Source organism: Nelumbo nucifera, chromosome 2 (genome assembly GCF_055504915.1).
Source record: "Nelumbo nucifera cultivar China Antique chromosome 2, China Antique-T2T, whole genome shotgun sequence".
NCBI classification, from domain to species: domain Eukaryota; kingdom Viridiplantae; phylum Streptophyta; class Magnoliopsida; order Proteales; family Nelumbonaceae; genus Nelumbo; species Nelumbo nucifera.
Window position 1 is genome coordinate 75186036 of NC_142650.1, and position 20161 is coordinate 75206196.

The 20161-nt window shown below is 40.6% G+C and overlaps 1 protein-coding gene across 3 annotated transcripts in view; it reads left to right on the top strand.

The window, feature by feature from the left end:
* The window catches only part of LOC104588783 (Tryptophan/tyrosine permease), a 114807-nt gene that overhangs the window by 52925 nt on the left and 41721 nt on the right, over positions 1-20161 (top strand). The gene's annotated exons all lie outside the window — the stretch shown is intronic.

Here is a 20161-nt window from a genome sequence, read left to right on the forward strand (position 1 = left end):
CAACAACCTATATTTTTCTAGATTATCAAATAATTCTCATTTATTAACACACTCAGCCTCAAATATGCCTAGGGGATATAAGATTGAGGTTTCTATTTTCTTAGGGCTAGGATTTAACATAAGAATACATTATCCATCTTCTCTTTTGGTTGGAATCTTTATTTCCTTTTCCAATTTATGGTCAATATTAGAAAGACATCCTATAATTGTAGATGTAATATGCCCAAACTCCTAGCTAGTTAATATAACCAGAAGTTGCAAACTAGCACACCAAAAGAATAATAAGACAAAAGTCTCTAACAACAATCAATAGAAGTTTGAGGATGTCTGAATAATCCGTCCTTAATAGCAATCAACTAGAGAGAATAGTTGGAAGAAAGCTGTTGAGGTGAATAGATTTCTTGTATTTGGGGCAGTAGGTTAGTATTTCCTTTAGTAGATGTTCAAGGCTGCAGCCTTGAACCCTAATAGATTTCAGGTTCGAAAAAGGAGGAAAAAGTATAGAGGAGAGAGGAGAAAGAGTAGAGAGAGAGCAGTAGAACACAAGAATTGAAAGGAAGGATAGAATCTGAATGTTCTGCCGCCGCCACTTCTATTTAGTATTTATAGGTCATGCTAGTTACATGAAAGGACAAATCTGCCCTTGGTATTTACATAACACAAAACAATATAAAACTGAAATATAAATAACAACTAGAATAACAGATTGACCATCAGCTAACCCTAGGATGACTAGGGAACATTCTACCCTACGGACAGAGTGGGACCACAGCTGTGGGGCCCACATCAGTGTTCTCTGCACTCTCCCTCAAGTTGGGAATAAATGTTTATCATTCCCAACTTGGATAGATCCGCCTCTAGCTTCTTTCTTGATACGACTTTAGTGAGGATATCTGCTAGTTGCATACCGGATGTGATGTAAGGGAGTTAAACTTCTTGAGATGAGACCCTCTGTCGTACAAAATGTCGGTCAACTTCAATGTGTTTGGTTCTATCATGTTGCACTGGATTATGTGCTATATTAATAGCTGCTTGATTATCACAATACAACATCAAGGGCTTCTCATACTCAATACCCAACTCCTCAAGAAGAGATCTCAGCCATAGGATTTCAGCCACTCTGTTAGCCATTGACCTGTATTCTGCTTCAACACTAGATCAGGAGACAACACTTTGTTTCTTACTTCTCCAAGAGACAAGATTACCTCCCACAAGAGCACAATATCCTGAGGTAGACCTTCTGTCATTAACACTCCCAGCCCAATCAGCATCCGTATAGACCTCCACCTTCATGTGGTTATTGTTCTTGAGCAGTATACCCCTACCCGGGCATCTCTTCAAGTACGCTAATATCCTTTCTGCCGCAAGAAGATGTGTAGTTCTAGGAGAATGCATGTACTGGCTGGCAAGAAGATATAGGAGCTTTCCTACCAACCGCTGGAACATAACCTTGTCTTCAAGAAGCTCCCCACTCTTTGCACTAATCCTGTGGTTCTGTTCAATGGGTGTATCCGCAGGCTTGACACCTAACTTTCCAGTTTCTGCCAGCAGATCTAGGACATATTTCCTCTGAGAGATAAAGATCCCCTGTTTGGATCTAGCAACCTCAATACCCAAAAAATACCGAAGTACACCAAGGTCTTTCACCTCAAATTCTTGATGAAGGAGCTGTTTAAGGGACTCAACCTCATGGCTATCATTCCCTATCACCACAATATCATCAACATATACTGCAAGTAGTGTCAAGGAGGACTCTACCCTCTTGATGAATAGAGTATGATCTGACTGGGCCTGTACGTAACCGAACTTCACAAGGGCTAGTCTGAATCTATCGAACCAAGCCCTAGGTGACTGCTTCAAACCATACAAAGCCTTGTTGAGCTGACAGACCTTCTTACCTGTTTCTGCATCATAGAATCCAGGAGGCAAACGCATATAAACCTCTTCCTGCAAGTCTCCATTCAGAAAAGCATTTTTCACGTCCATTTGGTATAAAGGCCAAGTGTGACTTGCTGCAAGGGATAATATGACTCGAATGGTGGTCATCTTGGCTACCGGGGCAAAGGTCTCAAAGTAATCTATACCATAAATCTGGGTGAACCCTTTTGCAACTAACCGAGCTTTATACCTCTCAATGGATCCATCTGCATTGTGCTTCACGGTAAATACCCATCTGCAGTCAACTGGTTTCTTTCCTTTGGGCGGATCAACTAGCTCCCAGGTGTTATTTTTCAACAGGGCATCCATCTCAACCTGCATTGCATCTTTCCATTCCGGGACGGATAGGGCTTCTTGCACTGTTCTTGGAATAGGGACATTGGCAACGGAGCTAAGGTAGGACCTGTAGGTAGGAGATAGGCGATCATAGGATAAAAACAGGGAAATACAGTGGGTTGTAGATGTGGTACAATGTCATTTCCCTTTACGGATGGTAATCGGAAGGTCAAGGTCATCTGCAGGAGGTGAAATGGCAACAATAGAGGAAGTCTCTGTGGGCCCTAGGACTGTAATACCTCCTGGACTTGGAGCTGCAAATGAGATTGGAACTGGCCTGGACTGCTGATGACCGGGATCAACTTGCCCGCATCGCCTGTGGTAGACCCTCAACTCCTAATCCCTCTGACCACCCTCACCATTGCAGCTCTCATCGCCCAATGGAATAGGTAAAGGAACTGCCCCACTCTCACTGCTCTCCCCCTGAAGAAAAGGACTCAAACCCCCACTCTCACTGCTCTCCCCCTGAAGAAAAGGATCCAAACCCCCACTCTCACTGCTCTCCCCCTGAGGAGAAACCCAAGGATAATAGGGTGTCTCCTCAAAGAAAGTGACACCCATGGAAACAAACTTCCTCCCTGAGATAGGATCATAGCAGCATTAACCCTTTTGAGTTTGTGCATAACCAAGAAAAATGCATTTGGAGGCCTTGGGTTCGAACTTGGAGTGATGGGGTCCGAGAAGCTGAACAAAGCAGGTACAACCGAATGTTTTAAGGGGAATAGAAAACAACTCCTCACTTGGGTATAGAAGGGAAAAAGGAGATCTCATATCAAGGACCCGGGAAGGAACCCGATTAATAAGATATACCGCTGTGAGGATAGCATCACCCCAGAAGCGAATAGGGACATTGGAGGTAAACATAAGACTTCTAGCCACCTCCAAGATATGCCTATTCTTCCTTTCTGCAACTCCATTCTACTGAGGTGTATGAGGACAAGAGCTCTGGTGTATAACCCCATGATTAAGAAGGTAAGATGCCAATGGTTTAGCAAAGTATTCCTTTGCGTTAACAGATCTAAGAACTTTGATCTTGGCATCAAATTGGGTTAGGATCATTTGGTGAAAGTTTTGGGTCAGGACAGGAACCTCATCTCGTGAACGCATGGGATAAACCCAAGAAAAACGGGTATGGTCATCAACAAATAACAAGAAATATCTGTACCCACCCATGGAAGGGATGTGATAGGGCCCTCAAACATCAATATGCACAATATCAAAAGAACTATTACTCCTTTTATTACTCAATAAATAAGACTTTCTACAATGCTTAGCAAACTCACAACTTTCACACTGCAACTGAGACAACTCAATAGACCCAAATAAAGCAGGAAACAAACTCTTTAGAGACCGAAAGGACAAATGACCCAATCGGTTATGCCAAAGCATAACCGAACTCACACTCTGAGAAATAAAAGACATCTTCTCTACTGACTCTTCCTAACGAGACCTCTCCCCGAGCAGATAGATCCCATTCGTCTCACGGCCAGTCCCAATCACCTTCTTCATCTCCAAGTCCTGAAAAACACATCAGTCAGGGAAGAAGGTTACTGAGTAGTTCATATGCTTGGTAATACTACTGACTAAAAGAAGATTAGTATCAAGCTTAGGAATGTGCAAAACAGATGACAGGGAGATAGTATCTGATAACTTGATGTCACCCTTCCCAGAAATAGGAACCAGGGAGCCATCAACAATAGATACTTTATCCCTACCTGAAGACAAATGGTAAGTGGTAAACAGTGAAGGCAAGCTAGTCATGTGGTCGGATGCACCTGAATCTATTACCCAACAAGGTTCAGTAGTACCTGGAGCTGAGGCATGGTAGGCTGAAGCTCGAGTACCTGAATGTGCGAAGGCAGATGTGGCAGGAGCTGATGGTGACTGCGGTGGCTGAGCTGAACTTCCAACTTCCTTTTCTAACTGTATTAGGGCAGCCTAGACTGCAGCTAAGGTCTCTAAAGGTGTTCCTCTTGTGCCAGATGAGGATGCTGAATTAGTGTTCACGGCCACATGAGCATTGCCCTTCTTGCTTCTCAACTTTGCCAGAACCAAGTGAGGATGCAATTTCCAACATGTTTCTTTTGTATGTTTGGGTTTCTTACAATGTTCACATACCACATCCTTTTTGTCTTCCTTCCTTCTGTCCTTCTCTGAATCACCCCCTGATTTGGGTTTGACAGCTACAAAGGCTGGTGTGAGAGGCTGAGGTTAAATCATAACTTTCCTTCTGGTCTCTTCACTATGTAGTAAGGAGTATGCCTGAGAGAGAGTCACACTGTCTCAAGTCAAAATCTGTTGCCGCACAATATCATACTCTAAATTTAGGCCCGCCAGAAACTCAAACACCCGGTTTGTCTCGACTTGATTTCTATATATCTATGCATCTTTGGGACTCTCCCACTCAAGAGTCTCTAAGTGATCAATCTCACGCCACAGAGACTGCAAGGTAGAGAAGTATACTGAAATCGGTTTCTCTCCTTGTTTAAGGTTTTCACTTCACATTTCAACTCATACTCTGGCAACATTAAGGGGTTGGGAATAAGTTTCTTTCATAACATCTCATATCTCCTTAGCTGTCTTTGCCCACAAGTAATTTCGGCTAATATGAGGCTGCATAGAATTACACAGCCATGTCATAACCAAGTAGTTTTCTTGGATCCACTTGGTATACGTAGGGTCTCCCTTGGGGGGTTCTTTCACATCTCCCAAGAGGTACCCTAATTTACCTCTTCCCCCAATAGCCATCACGGCTGATTGGGCCCATTCCAAATAGTTTGATCCACCAAACTTTACGGTTGTAATCTGACCACCTGTCTCAGAAACACTACCATAACTGTTGTTCCCAAAACTGCCTTCTGCCTGATTTTTAAACTCCATCTCGGTCAAGTCTCAAAAAACAGCACTTGGACTACCAATCACAATCAAAACAGTGTAGGACCAATCTGTATTCACAGTATATGTGCACAAAACAGGTATAAATCTAATCTGAAACCAACTAGCAAACACAACAGTAGCAGTCCGTACAGTTCTCACCCCTTAAGAGAGTTTGAAAACCCCAAAAAGATCTGAAAAATCAGCTTAGAAGCAGGTCTGATATGCTTGGCAGAATTAGGGTTTTAATCAGTCAAAGAAAACATTTCAGTTGCACATTTCAATCAGTACCGTACAGATAGACTTGCAGTAGGTGCAGTAGGGTTAATATGAAACCCTAAAAGCTGATCAATGCTAACAAAAACTTGGGGACAGCTCTAGGTAAATCGCAAGGTTCAGTCTAACATTAGGGCTTTCCGCAAGCTTACTTTCAAACCCTAGAGTAGGAGAAAAGAACCCTAAGGCAGTTCGGCCCAATAGTAGGGTTTGCTGTAAAACCCTAGAGAATAGAAGGGTGAAAACCCTAGAATGGTTCGGCCACCCTTTCCAGGTAGGTCCAACCTATCCTCTCTGATAGTATTTCTCTTAGAAAATAGATGACTTACAAGAAAAAACTGTTCGCTGCCTTCCAAGGTTACCCGAACCCTAGTCTTCTCTGATTCTTCCTGATCACCAACACTCTGCAACCGTGACAAGTCTTCAACAGCTGCTAAACCCTCTGGCGATCTCCAAGAATCAGTCCACGAACTCCACTTTCTCAGCTTCCAGCCCTAGTGGACTCTCATGTGGTCGGCTGGACTAGACTCACATGAGAAACCCTAACCTTGTTCTGATACCAAGTAGATGTTCAAGGCTGCTATCTGCCTTGAACCCTAATAGATTTCAGGTTCGAAAAAGGAGAAAAAAGTATAGAGGAGAGAGGAGAGAGTAGAGAGAGAGCAGTAGAACACAAAAATTGAAAGGAAGGACAGAATCTGAATGTTCTGCCGCCGCCACTTCTATTTAGTATTTATAGGTTATGCTAGTTACATGAAAGGACAAATCTGCCCTTGGTATTTACATAACACATAAAACAATATAAAACTGAAATATAAATAACAACTGGAATAACAGATTGACCATCAGCTAACCCTAAACAGGGGTATTTTTGTAAACACCTTTTATTTACACTAATACAAGTAGTGGGCCGACTGGTTTAGAGTATTAGTGACTTCTAAACTATTCTCTAATCAGTTTTGACCCAGTTCTCTTCTCTCAGTCTTCTCCTTTGTCTTTCTCTTCCTCTTCGTTCTCTACTTTCTCCTTTTTTCTTTTATTTTATTTCTGGTTGTTGACTCATTACTGATTGACAGTGATTACCATCTTTTCATGATATCAGAGCAGGTGAAGTGATTAGGGTTTCTTTTCTTCTTTCCTTCCTAATTGTTTGATTTTTTTTTCTCTTCTAAGTGTGCTGCAACTATTGTTGGTGATTGGAGTCGAACCCAGATAGATTTCTGGGTGATTTGTGATGGTCTATACCATTACAGCTTCTGTGAAAAGTGACTGGTGATGTGTTGTGACCCTCTAGTGGACTCAAACCAAGAGGGAATCCATTGTGAAGTGAAAGGTGCTGTTTTTTTATGATCGTGAGAGTGACAAGGTTGGTATTTTCATCCCCTATTTGCTTTCAGCAGTTTTGTTAGGCCAAGATAACCTTTGGAAGTGTGTGCAACTTTGATTGAAGATAAAACTCAGAGTGGATACAAGAAGATGCACAAATTAAGACTTGGTTGTGCCGTGGATACCAAAATCAGCAGCACACTTATTTTTCTGGATACGTCTAAACAGATTTGGGATCAAGTGAAGAGGATGTATTCGAGTAGCAATAATATCACCTGAATATATAAGTTCTTTTAATCATTATTTAGTTTACAGCAGGGAGATAAAACATTCACCAGCTTGCCACTAGTGATATTACAGTTATGGAAAATCAGAGGAAAGAGTTATATGTTGCTAAATTTCTCCCAGGCATCAAACCTGAATAAGTACGAGCTCAAATTCTTGGGGGTCCAGAATTACCTGATTTAAAGGATGTGTTCTCTAGATTTCAAAGGGCTAGGTTACCTGAATCTACTCCTTTATCTGACTGTGCTGCTGTTGTTATTTCTAGAGGTGGTGGTTGAGGTGTACATAGTGGAGGATGTTGAAGCGGTGGACATGGCCCATCTGGACCATATGGTGGGAGAGGTGATATTGGAGGTAGAGGTGGTCATGGTCGTGGAAGGAATACAACTTTTAGATTTTGCACTCACTATTGGCTAGAAGGTCACACCATTGGATACTGTAAAGACTTGTATGGAGTTTGATTTTGCTCACACTGCCATCATGAGGGCCATATAGTTGATTGCCATTTGTTGAAGAAAACGGGGAGTTGTGCAAATCAAACCACTTAACATGATGGAATGACTAATACATCTTTGCAGACTATTGCTATAGATAATCAATCAGAAGGGGAAACTATGACCATCTCAAAGTAAGTGTATAATAAATTGATTGCAGCTACATCTTCATCCACTACTACTCTTGCTCAGACATCAGGTATTGGCTCCACTTGCTTTCTTTCTACCACATCTCCATGAGTCATTGACACAGGAGCTACCAACCACATGACAGGTACTTCATCCGCTTTTACCCAGTTTCATTCTTTACCTTCTTCTACACAACATGTTACCCTTGCCAATGGGTGTACATTCCTATTTTCTGGAATTGGAAGTATCAATCCAACTCCACAACTTCCTTTATCATCTGTACTTTATGTTTCAATTTCCTTTTAATCTTATGGCTGTGAGTAAACTGACTATCTCTGTCACCTTTTATCCTTCATATTGTGTGTTTCAGGACCTCAAGACAAAGAAGCAGATTGGTGGAGGACATGAGTCCAGTGGTCTCTACTATCTAGAGGGTAGCTTAGAGAATATTGCTTTTTAGTCATCATCTTTTAATGTGTCACCTTTCCAGCTACACTGCCGACTAGGCCATCCTTCCTTATAGTCTTTATGTTCTGTTTCCTCCAATACTAGCCAACATTAGTGAAGAAAACTGAAGAGAGGAGAGCTTGAGAGTTCAGCAATGAGGGTCTGAGATTGAGAGTTTCGAACCTACTCTCTCTCAGCACCCTAACACTCTTTTATTAAGATATATTTGAATAATTACAAGGAGGCCCTTAGTTGGGCAAGAATTTACAAAGAACTTAATATAGACAGGATGGGCCCAGAATAAGGCCCATTACAGAAAAACATAAATAACAAGAAAGAATAAACAACCTATGGGCCATTCGGCCCATCTTCTCTACACTCCCCCTCAAGCTGAGCATAGATGTCAATCATGCCAAGCTTGCTGGTATCATGCTGAAGTTTTGCCTTGGGAATGCCTTTGGTGAGAAAATCTGCCAACTATCCTTCAGATGTGATGAAAGGAAGACACACTTCACCCGAAGAGACCCTTTCCCTAATGAAGTGTCGATCAACTTCAATATGCTTGGTTCTATCATGTTGCACTAGGTTGTGAGCAATGTTGATGGCAGCCTGATTATCACAGTACAACATCATTGGCTTGTCATATTCAACTCCAAGTTCTTCCATCAATGATTTTAGCCATAATAACTCAGAAACTCCATTTGCCATGGCCCTGTATTCTGCTTCAGCAGAAGACCGAGCAACAACCGATTGTTTCTTGCTTCTCCAAGAAACAACATTACCAGCCACCAAGCTCCAATACCCAGAAGTAGATCTTCTGTCATCAATGTTTCCGGCCCAGTCAGCATCGGTGTAGGCTTCAAGTTTCATATGACCATGCTTGGCAAACAAAATACCCTTTCCTGGGAGCCCTTCAAATAACATAGGATTCTCTCTACTGCTGCCATATGAGTGTCTCGGGGAGCATGCATGAATTGGCTAATGCAACTGACTGCATATGCAATATCTGGCCGAGTCATGCATAGGTACAAAAGTTTCCCAAGAAGTCTCTGAAAGATTCCTTTGTCTTCTAACAATGTCCCTTCTGAGGCTGAGAGTTTATGACTCATATCAATAGGTGTAGCAACTGGTCTAGCACCCATCTTTCCAGTTTCAGAGAGCAAGTCAAGAACATACTTCCTTTGGGAGATAAAAATCCCATCTTTGGATCGAGCCACTTCTATGCCAAGAAAGTATCTCAATTTCCCCAATCTTTAATCTCAAACTCTGTATGGAGAAAAGATTTTAGATCATGAATTCCTTAAACATCATTACCAGTCACTACAATATCATCTACATACACAATGAGGTATACTACCAGAGGTCCACTCCTCTTCACAAAAAGAGTATGGTCGGACTGTGTCTGCACATAACCAAAGTTAACAAGTGCTGTTCTAAATCTCTCAAACCATGCTCTAGGGGACTGTTTTAGTCCATAAAGAGATTTCTTCAGCCTGCATACCTTCCCTTTCATATCAGTTCCATACATCCCTGGAGGAAGAGACATATAAACCTCCTCATGTAATTCACCATTCAGAAATGCATTCTTCACATCCAATTGATAAAGGGGCCAGTCAAAGTGAGCAACTAAAGATAGAAGAACCCTCACAGATGTCATCTTGGCAACAGGTGCAAAGGTCTCTAAATAACCAATCCCATATGTCTGTGTATAGCCTTTTGCAACCAGCCTGGCCTTGTATCTTTCAATGGTGCCATCAGCTCGGTATTTGATAGTAAAGACCCACTTGCAACCAATTGGATCCTTCCCTTCAGGCAAATCCACCACTTCCCATGTGTCATTCTTGTGTAGGGCATCGATTTCAGATCTCATAGCATCCCTCCATTCTGGAATCTTAAGAGCTTCTGACACAGACCTGGGAATAGGATGAGAAGCAACAGAAGAGAGATATGCAAAGTACTTCCGTTTTCCCTTCCTAACAGCAATGGGAATATCAAGGTCAGGGAAGGATGACTCCAAAGGTGTTGAAATAGTACCTGTTGTCTCTTCTGTGACTGGAAGTGTATGAGGCTCATGTGTTGTAGGAGAAACAACCTGCACATTTCTGGATCTTTGCCTTTGATACACCTTGGGATTGAGGATAGGACGAGGAGGTAAAGTACTGGGACAAGGAGAATGGAACAACTGATCCACCCTTGATACATTTGAAGGAGAAGCAGACACATCAAGAGACTCAACAGGGACAGGAAGAGGAAGAGCAAACACCTGTGACAAATCCTCCCCCTGTGGACAATGTCCTTCTGGAGATGAACCATAAAAGGGGGAAAGCTCATCAAAGGTCACATCCATTGAGACATACCGATTGCCAAACTTTGGATCAAAACAACAATAACCCTTCTGTGTGGGGGAATAACCAAGGAAGATACACTTTTGGGCTTTGGGTTCAAATTTATGCCTTTGGACACTTGGAGCATGTACATAACAGGTGCAGCCAAAGACATGAATAGGAACAGGAAAAAGGTCCTTGTCCGGATGAAGAAGATTGAAGGGAGACTTAAACCCCAAAACCCTGGATGGCATACGGTTTATAAGGTAGGTAGCAGTAAGAACAGCATCATCCCAAAACCTGGTAGGAACATGTGAGGCAAATAAGATACTTCTTGCAACTTCAACAATATGCCTATTTTTCCTCTCAGCAACCCCATTCTGTTCTGGGGTCCTAGCACATGAGCTTTGATGAATAACCCCCATGTTAGAGAGATAGCAGGATAGGTTTTTCTCAAAGTACTCTTTTGCATTGTCAGATCTGAAGATTTTAATCATGGTATCAAACTGGGTTAGAACAAATTCATGGAATTGTCTTACAAGTCTTGGAACTTCATCATGGGATTTCATCAGGAATATCCAAGTGAACCGAGAAAAGTCATCAATAAACAGGATAAAATATTTGTAGCCACCCATGGAGGGTAAGTGGTAAGGCCCCCACACATCAGAATGCACAATATTAAAAGGAAAAGAAGATCTTTTATTGCTCAAAGGATAATTGTTTCTACAATGCTTTGACAATTCACAGCACTCACAATGAAGACTGGACAAACTAATTCCCTTAAACAGTTCAGGGAATAGATGACTCAAGGCAGAAAAAGACAGATGACCAAAACGATGATGACACAACATAATCCGACTAAAGACTCTGAAGAGACAGATCCAAGAGCATCATTCCCAAGATGATCAGTGCATTGTCCCGGAGTATCAAGCAGGTATATTCCGTTCGCCTCATGGCCACTCCCAATCACCTTCTGAGACTCCAGATCCTGAAAAACACAGTAGGAAGGAAAAAATGTTACACAACAGTTTAGTGACTTGGTTAAACTACTCACAGACAACCAATTTGTATTCAGTTTAGGTACATGGAGGGCAAAAGGTAGGAACAAGGAATCCGTAGCCTTAATGGTTCCCTTACCAGAGATGGGGGCAAGTGAACCATCAACTAAAGTGATTTTATCACGTCCAGGAAGCAAGTCATATGAAACAAACAAGGTAGACAGATTGGTCATATGGTCAGAAGCTCCTGAGTCAATAATCCAAGGGATCTTGAGATTACCTGAAGTGGTAGCATGATTGGCAGAAGCCCTTATACCTGAATGAGCAAATGCTGAAGCAGCAGAATTTCCTGAAGGGTTGGAAAGAGAGGTCACATCACTCAGCTGACTGATCATCTTCCCAAACTTTTCATATTCTGCTCTCATGGCTGCCAACTGTGCAGAAGCAGACATCTCTTCACTATCTGGCCCGACAGCTACATTTGCACTTCCCGATCTTTTACTATCATGTTTTTTCTGAAACCGAATGGGAACAAGATTAGGATGTAATTTCCAGCACTTGTCTTTGGTGTGCTTTGGCTTCTTGTAGTACTCACATATCTGTGCCACCAGAAGTTCCAGCATTCCCTTTAGGTTTAATCCCCACATTGGCAAAGTGATCATTAATATCAGCCCCTTGAACCTGGACATCCCTTCTGCTCTCTTCACTACTCACTAATGCATAAGCTTGTGACAAAGAGACACACTCCTTGGAAAGAATATTCTGTTTTGTGATATCATATTCTGGGTTTAGTCCAGTTAAGAACTCAAATACCCTGTTCCTTTCAACCAATTTTCTGTAGGTCTCTGCATCATTGGTGGTGTCCCAAGTTACAACTTCTATTAGGTCAATCTCTTGCCATAGGGACTTCAAGGTTGAGAAATATACAGCAAGAGGTTTCTCCTCTTGCCTTAAATTCTTTACATCACTTCTCAATTTATATGCTCGGGCCACATTGAGTTTTTGGGAATAGGTTTCTGCAACACTATCCCAAATTTCTTTTGCTGAATTCATCCATAGGTAGTGTTGGCTGATTTGTGGCTGCATTGAGTTCACAAGCCACCCAATGACAGTGTAATTTTCTTGCATCCACTTCTCGTAGGATGGATCATCTTCTGGGGGAGCCTTCTTACTCCCGGAAATGAACCCCCACTTTCCTCTACTACATACATGAATCTTTACTGATTGTGACCATACTAGATAATTAGTTCCATCTAGTTTAACTGTAGTCACAGTCAATAAGGAATCACTTGGAGTCCCCTGAACCAGTCCATATTCAGCACCACTTTTGTTTTCAAACTTCGAGGAGTACATCATGTAAATACTTCAAATATGATTTCAGATGACTTCTACAAGTATACTGAATGAGGGCAAGCAAGAACAGAGTTCAGCCGACCACAAGAAGGCAACACACTGAGTTCAGCCGACCACAAGAAGGCAATACACTGAGTTCATCCTTCAAGAAGTAAACAGAAACTTCTAGGCACTCAGCCGAAGTACCTTTTCAAATCTGGACTTCAAGGTAAATACCACTTGGTATTGCTGAAATAGCCCTTTTTACAAACACAGTGTGGGCAATAGAGACAACCCCACTGTCAAAAAGAAAAAAGGCCTTAAGAACAGTTCGTACAGCCCCCCAAAACAGCCAAATATAAGTAACAATCCACAGCCTTGTTACAAGGATGTTTCGGCAGTTTTGACAGTCCAAGAAGGAGTGAAAAACAGCCCAGAAATTTCTGGGTTAAACCAGATTCAATGGCAGCCGAAGGTAGTACAGAACAACCAGAGTTTTCGGACACTTCAACAGTCCAAACACAGCCGAGAGTAATACAGAACAACCAGAGATTTTCAGACACTTCAACAGTCCAAACATAGTCAAAAGTAATATAGAACAACCAGAAAACTGAGCACAACTTACAGTTCGAGCTTCAAAACAGAATCAAGTTGTTCCCCTTCCCTTTTCTTCTCTGATTCTTCCTGGCCACCGAACCACTTCTCCAAGAGATTCTAGTCTTGGGCACTTCCAATGACCTCCAAGAATCAGGCAATACGAGCCTAAGCTTCCAGCCCTAGAATATTGAAGTTCGGGTATGATCTGATACCATGAAGAAAACTGAAGAGAGGAGAGCTTGAGAGTTCGGCAATGAGGGTCTGAGAATGAGAGTTTCGAACCTACTCTCTCTCAGCACCCTAACACTCTTTTATTAAGATATATTTGAATAATTACAAGGAGGCCCTTAGTTGGGCAAGAATTTACAAAGAACTTAATATAGACAGGATGGGCCTAGAATAAGGCCCATTACAAAAAAACATAAATAACAAGAAAGAATAAACAACCTATGGGCCATTCGGCCCATCTTCTCTACAATTAGCTTTGAGTGTGATGCATGTCAGCTTAGCAAGCATCATTGGGCTACTTTTCCTCCTTGTGCCATCAGTCGTGTGTAGTACTTTGTTACTTTTGTTGATGATTTCACTCGAGTTACTTGGTTATTTTTGTTAAAGGAAAGATCAGAGTGGGAAAATTCCTAATTAGTACCCTGTACTTTGGGCCTAATGCCACTTTAGTCCCCAAACTTTGAAATGCAACAATTCAGTACCCAAACTTTTAAAATGTGACAATCCAGTACCTTCCATTAATTAGTTGTTAAGTGGCATTTGAAAAAGACACAAATGCCCTTCAAGTGTTATTTAATTTTCTTTATAACCATCTAAACGTTGACAAAAAATTTAGTCCCAAATAGGTACCCAAATACAAAAAAAGGAGAAAAGGACATAAATGCCCTTACATTCTCAACACTCCCCCTCAAGCTGAGCATAGATATTTGTCATGCCCAACTTGTTCAAATTGTTGTCAAGCTTTGAATTGGAGATACCTTTAGTAAGACAATCGGCCAGTTGATCTTTAGATCTAACAAAAGGTAAACAAATCTCTCCATTGACAACTCTTTCTCTAATGAAATGCCGATCAACCTCTATATGCTTTGTACAGTCATGTTGAACAAGATTGTGGGCTATGTTTATGGCTGCTTGACTATCACAATATAATATCATTGGAGTAACAATCTGCACTCTCATTTCTGTCAACAAGTTCTTCAGCCATAACAATTCGGAAACTCCACGAGCAATAGCTCTATACTCTGCCTATGCACTAGATCGAGCCACAACTGATTGTTTCTTACTTATCCAAGATACAACATTACCACCCACCAAGGTACAATAGCCAAAAGTGGACCACCTCTCATCAATAGAACCTACCCAGTTAGCATTAGTAAGCCTCTACCTTGAGATGCCCATAATTAGAATACAACATCCATTTTCCTGGACATCCTTTTAAATAGGCTAGTATTCTTATTCACTGCTTGCATATGAGATGACCTAGGCTTGTGCATATATTGGCTAACCACATTCACAGCATATGATATATCTGGTGTAGTCAAACACAAGTAGAGAAGATGATTGACAAGTCTTTGATGCACAACTTTGTCAGGAAGGACATCTCCATCATCAACTCCCAACTTATGATTGGGATCAATTGGAGTTTCAGTTGGTTTATAATCCAATTTCCCTACTTCCTGAAGCAGATTAAGAACATATTTCCTTTTCTTCCTGAAGGTCGCCATTAAGGAATGCATTCTTAACATCCATTTGATACAAGGGCCAAGAATAATGGGCAGCAAGAGACATGATAATTCGAATTGAGTTCATCTTGGCTATTGGAGCAAAGGTGTCTTGATAATCAATGTTGTAAGATTGAGTGTACCATTTTTCCACAAGTCAAGCTTTATACCTTTCAATTGAGCCATCAGCTTTATGCTTCACTGTGTAAACCCACTTACACCCAACAAGAACTTTGCCCACTGGAAGAGAAACAATTTCCCATGTCTGAGTTTTCTCAAGCGCCTCCATTTCCTAGTTCATAGTATCCTTCCAATGAGGGAACTGTACTACCTCAGTAACACTATGACGGATAAAAACAGAAGCAATGGAAGAGATATAGACACAATAAGAGGGAGATAAGGTATTATAAGATACATAATTGGAGATAGGATATTTAGCACATGTCCTTTTTTCTTTACGAACCGCAATAGGAAGGTTAAGGTCAGAAACCACACTAGGAGGCTCAATAACAGGTTCACCGCAAGTATCAAAAGCAAGAAGGGGTTCAAAATCCAGATTACATGAGTCTGGTAGTCAGATTGTAATGGACATTCAATCTTTGGAGTCCTCTTTTTTTCGTCTAACAAACCACTAGTGCCAAGACCGAGGAATAGGAGGAGGCACAGGAGTATTACTACCACCACAAGGAGGAAGAGGAGAAGGAGAAGGATTGACAATATCAGTTACAGCTAGAGCAGGAATCGGCATACAAAAAGGAGTCCGATCTTCACTAGCAGTCTCCCCATGAAGAGAAGGACGAGAAGAGTAAAAGAAGGGAGTAGACTCAAAGAATGTAACATCTTTGGACACATGCCTTTTTCTAGAGCGAGGGTCATAACAACGGTACCCTTTTTGGGTTGAAGAATATCCCAAGAAGACACACTTAATAGACTTTGGATCAAATTTCAACCTAGAAGGACTCATGTCATAGACGAAACAGACACACCCAAAGATCTTAGGAGAAAGATGGAAGGTATCCTCATAAGGAAAAAGAAGCTGATGAGAAGACTGGAGATGAAGGGTCCGCGAAGAAAGTCTGTTAATAAGATATACAACTGTTTGTACAGCATCCCCCTAAAACTGAGTTGGGACATGCATATGGAATAACAATTCCCTAGCAACTTTAACCACATGTATGTTTTTCCTCTCTGATACCCCATTTTGTTGTGGGGTATGAGGACATGAACTTTGGTGAATTGCTCATTTCTTTTCAAGGAAAGTTTGTAAGTGCTTCTCAAAATATTCCTTGGCATTGTTAGATCTAATAATCTTAATCTTCTTTTCAAATTGTGTCTCCACCATATTTAAAAAGCCTTTTATAATTGAAGGAACTTCATCTCGGCTCTTCATCAAATATAGCTAGGTATACTGCGAGTAGTCATCAACAAAGAGAATAAAATATTTATAACCACCCATACATGGAATAGAATAAGGTTCCCAAACATCAATATGTATTAAATGGAAAGCAACATAACTTCTCCTATTACTTGCAAAATATGTGGTTCTACATTGCTTTGATAGTTGACATACTTCACATTGTAGACTAGACAATTGATTTAGTTTTTCATCATGACAGGACTCAGATTGACACATTTACCCAAACTTTGGAGACTGATAAAGAAGATAAACTCTATTGGCTTCATGTCCACTGCCAATTTTCTTCCCCGTACTTAGATCCTGGAAGACACAATAAGATGGAAAGAATGTTATAGAACAATTATGAGACTTTGTAAGAGAGCTAACAGATAAGAGAGTGGTTGGTGTGTTTAAACAGCCGCCCCCCTCTTAAATTTATATACATAGTATCATACTTGTAAAAGGACTGAATTGCTTACATGGCAAGATAAGATAAGATAAGATAAGATAAAGTTGAAAAAAGACTAATCCTAATCTTATCCTAATTTTATAAAAAACTAGTCCTAATCTTATCATAAAGAACTAATCCTAATCATAACTTATCACCCAAACACCTTTCCTTGAAGGTTAAACACAGGCTACAACAATAAACAGAAGAAAAGAAGGTGTTGGCGACAAAATAGGGGAAGAAAAAGATTCCCAAAAAAGGTTTTAGGGCTCCAAAAAATCTAAGACTGCTTCCTATAATCTCAAAAAATTACCACACTTCAAACGCAAGTGGGTTTAACAGCAACCAGCCCACCATGCGAACATGCAAGCCCTAAACTCCAAATCTATAATCCAAGAAAAATTTAAAAAATCTTCAAAACTATATGAAATGTATATCAAAATTCTTCTAAAAATGAGGCGCATCAAGGGGTGCCAAAACTACACATGAACGTAACTGACTGTACGGGCTGCTGACGTCAGCAAGTTTGTCTGTGAGTCACGACCAGCTGTAGATGCTTTCCTTGATCTTCCGATGCCCTAATACCAAGTTAAAGCAATTGAGATTCGAGAAGAAGAAGAGTTTTTCGAATAACTCAGGTGTGTTGCTGTTCACACCTTGAAGAGTTTCTTTTTAACATTTTAAGAAAATTACAAATGGGCCCTTGAATAGGCACCCAAATACAAAGAAAGGACGAAAGGACATAAATGACCTTATTACATTCTCAACAAATACATATGAAGTTTGGTCGGTTTTTTATTGGAAAATGGTCATTGGAACACTCACCAACATTTGTACAATGGTAACCATGTAGAACATCAACATTTTGTTGCAATAGAAGAGGGGGTAACAATTTCTGTGTTCACTACTTCAAGCGAACATTGTAGTTGATAACGGGTTAATAAGAAAGGCTTCCTGGGTCGGATCCAACCCAGATACGATCTAAACCCATGCTACCAGTTACCAACCTAGATACATCCTTATTTTGGAACTTTTTATAAATTACCAAAATAAGCCAGTAAATTATTGGAAAAATTAATTCGTTTACTTTTAATTAATTAATGTTAAATTACTGTTAACTAATGTTAACTTACCATTAATTATTAAATAATTATTAAAATTACATTAATGTAATTCAATAATGTTAATATACTATTAAATAATTATTGGCAAAATTATTTTCAAGTAATTTTGGTAATTTGCAATTATCTGTGATTATTCATTTATAGTAAAAACTTCTATCACACAACTATGTCTGAACACACATCACATCCCAATTTCTACCATAGGAAAATACCAAAAAATAATAGGTTTCTTCAATTACCAGCTGACCCTATAATCACATAACTCAACTACTGCTACACCAAAACATCTCACACAATCACCACAAAGTGATGGACACTTACTGCAACCATTTGAAACCCAAAAAAACAGCCCTTCTTCAAACTATTGATTAGAAGGAAGCTTAGAATGCCAAAATTCTCAAAACCTGTTGCAACTTGAGGGCCTCGAGGCATCAAAGCCCCTTTACTATGTATATAAATTAAGGAGTGGGGCGGCTGTTTTAAGCACTCCAACCATTCTCTTCTTTCAAAGCTTCTCCCACAAGTCCTCCTTCTCTATCTCTCTTCTTCTCTTCTTCTCTTTTTCTTCTTCTCTTTTATTTTCTGTTCAAAACCTAAAGAGTCTCTTGTACGACTACTTGGTATTAGAGCCAAATTTAGGGCTTCTCATGAGAGTTTGATCCAGCCGACCACATGAGAACTGCCTACAGCTAGAAGAATAGAGAAAGCTCCCTTCGGCTGATTCTTGGAGGTTATCTACAACAGCAGTCCAAAGATTGGATCAGATCTTTGACAACCAGGAAGAATCAGAGGAAGAGAAGAGGATCAAATCAAGTCTTAATCAAGACTAGAGGTGGTGATCAAAGTTTCAGAAGAATTCTTGTTCAGGATCGGTTTCTTCTATTCAAGACTGAAGCTAATTATCAAGACCAGAGTTTCTCAGAATTTTATGGTAAGTTTTCAAGCCTTACCAGAAATAAGCAGCAAGGATCTCTTGATATAAGAGGTACGATTAAGAAAAAAACCCTTTTTGCATTTTTTGGATGATCCAGTAGTTCTTTTTAACAGGACTGATACAATTCAGTCTCAATAGGCCGACTATCACAAAATTAGGATTTCTAAATCAAAACCCTCCTGTTATCTGCTACAGACCCAGTACGCCGATTGGTACAGTAATTAGGAAGCATTCTAATGGAGTTTGAAAGCTAAGGGGAGGGTGTTTTTGGGGCTGGTTCAGGCAGCATGGTTGAAAACACCTTCCAGATTATAACTGTAAAGTTTGATGGTTCAAACTACTTAAAATGGGCCCAGTCAGCTATGATGGCCATTGGGGGAAGAGGAAAGCTAAACTATTTGTTGGGAGATGTGAAGGAACCATCCAAGGAGGATCCCACTTATGCTAAGTGGATTCGGGAAAATTATTTGGTGATGACATGGCTGTGCAACTCTATGTAGCCACACATCAGCTGAAATTACTTATGGGCAAAAACTGTAATCTGAAGTGCTATACTCGAAGTAGCAAGGAAGAAAAGAGAATGACAGAAAAGAAGAGAATGTCGAACTGTACTAGCCAGTCGACCAGTTCTTTATTTATAGATGAATATAGTACAAGGTACAAGAAATTACTGGGATGCCCCTGATTAGTGATGGGACACCCAGATGACTTAAACATTAAACAGGATTAGGCCCATTAACACAAGCCCAGTTACAAGATAAGTTAAACATAAGAATGGGCTAATCAGAACTCTTATCAGCCGAACATAACTCTAATATTCTAACACTCCCCCTCAAGCTAAGCATAGATATCAATCATGTTTAGCTTGCCAAGTATGTCCCTGAACTTTGTTGATGCCAGCCCTTTAGTTAATACATCTGCAATCTGCATCTCTGATGGAGTATAAGGCACACAGAGTTCTCCTGAAATAATTCTCTCTCTGACAAAGTGTCGATCAATTTCAATATGTTTTGTCCTGTCATGCTGCACAGGATTGTTGGCAATGTTGATAGCAGCTTTATTATCACAATACAGCTTGAGAGGACCCTCTGTCTTGATACCAAGCTCATTAAGGAGAGTCCTGAGCCATAAGAGTTCAGCAACCCCGTGTGCCATAGCTCGGTATTCTGCTTC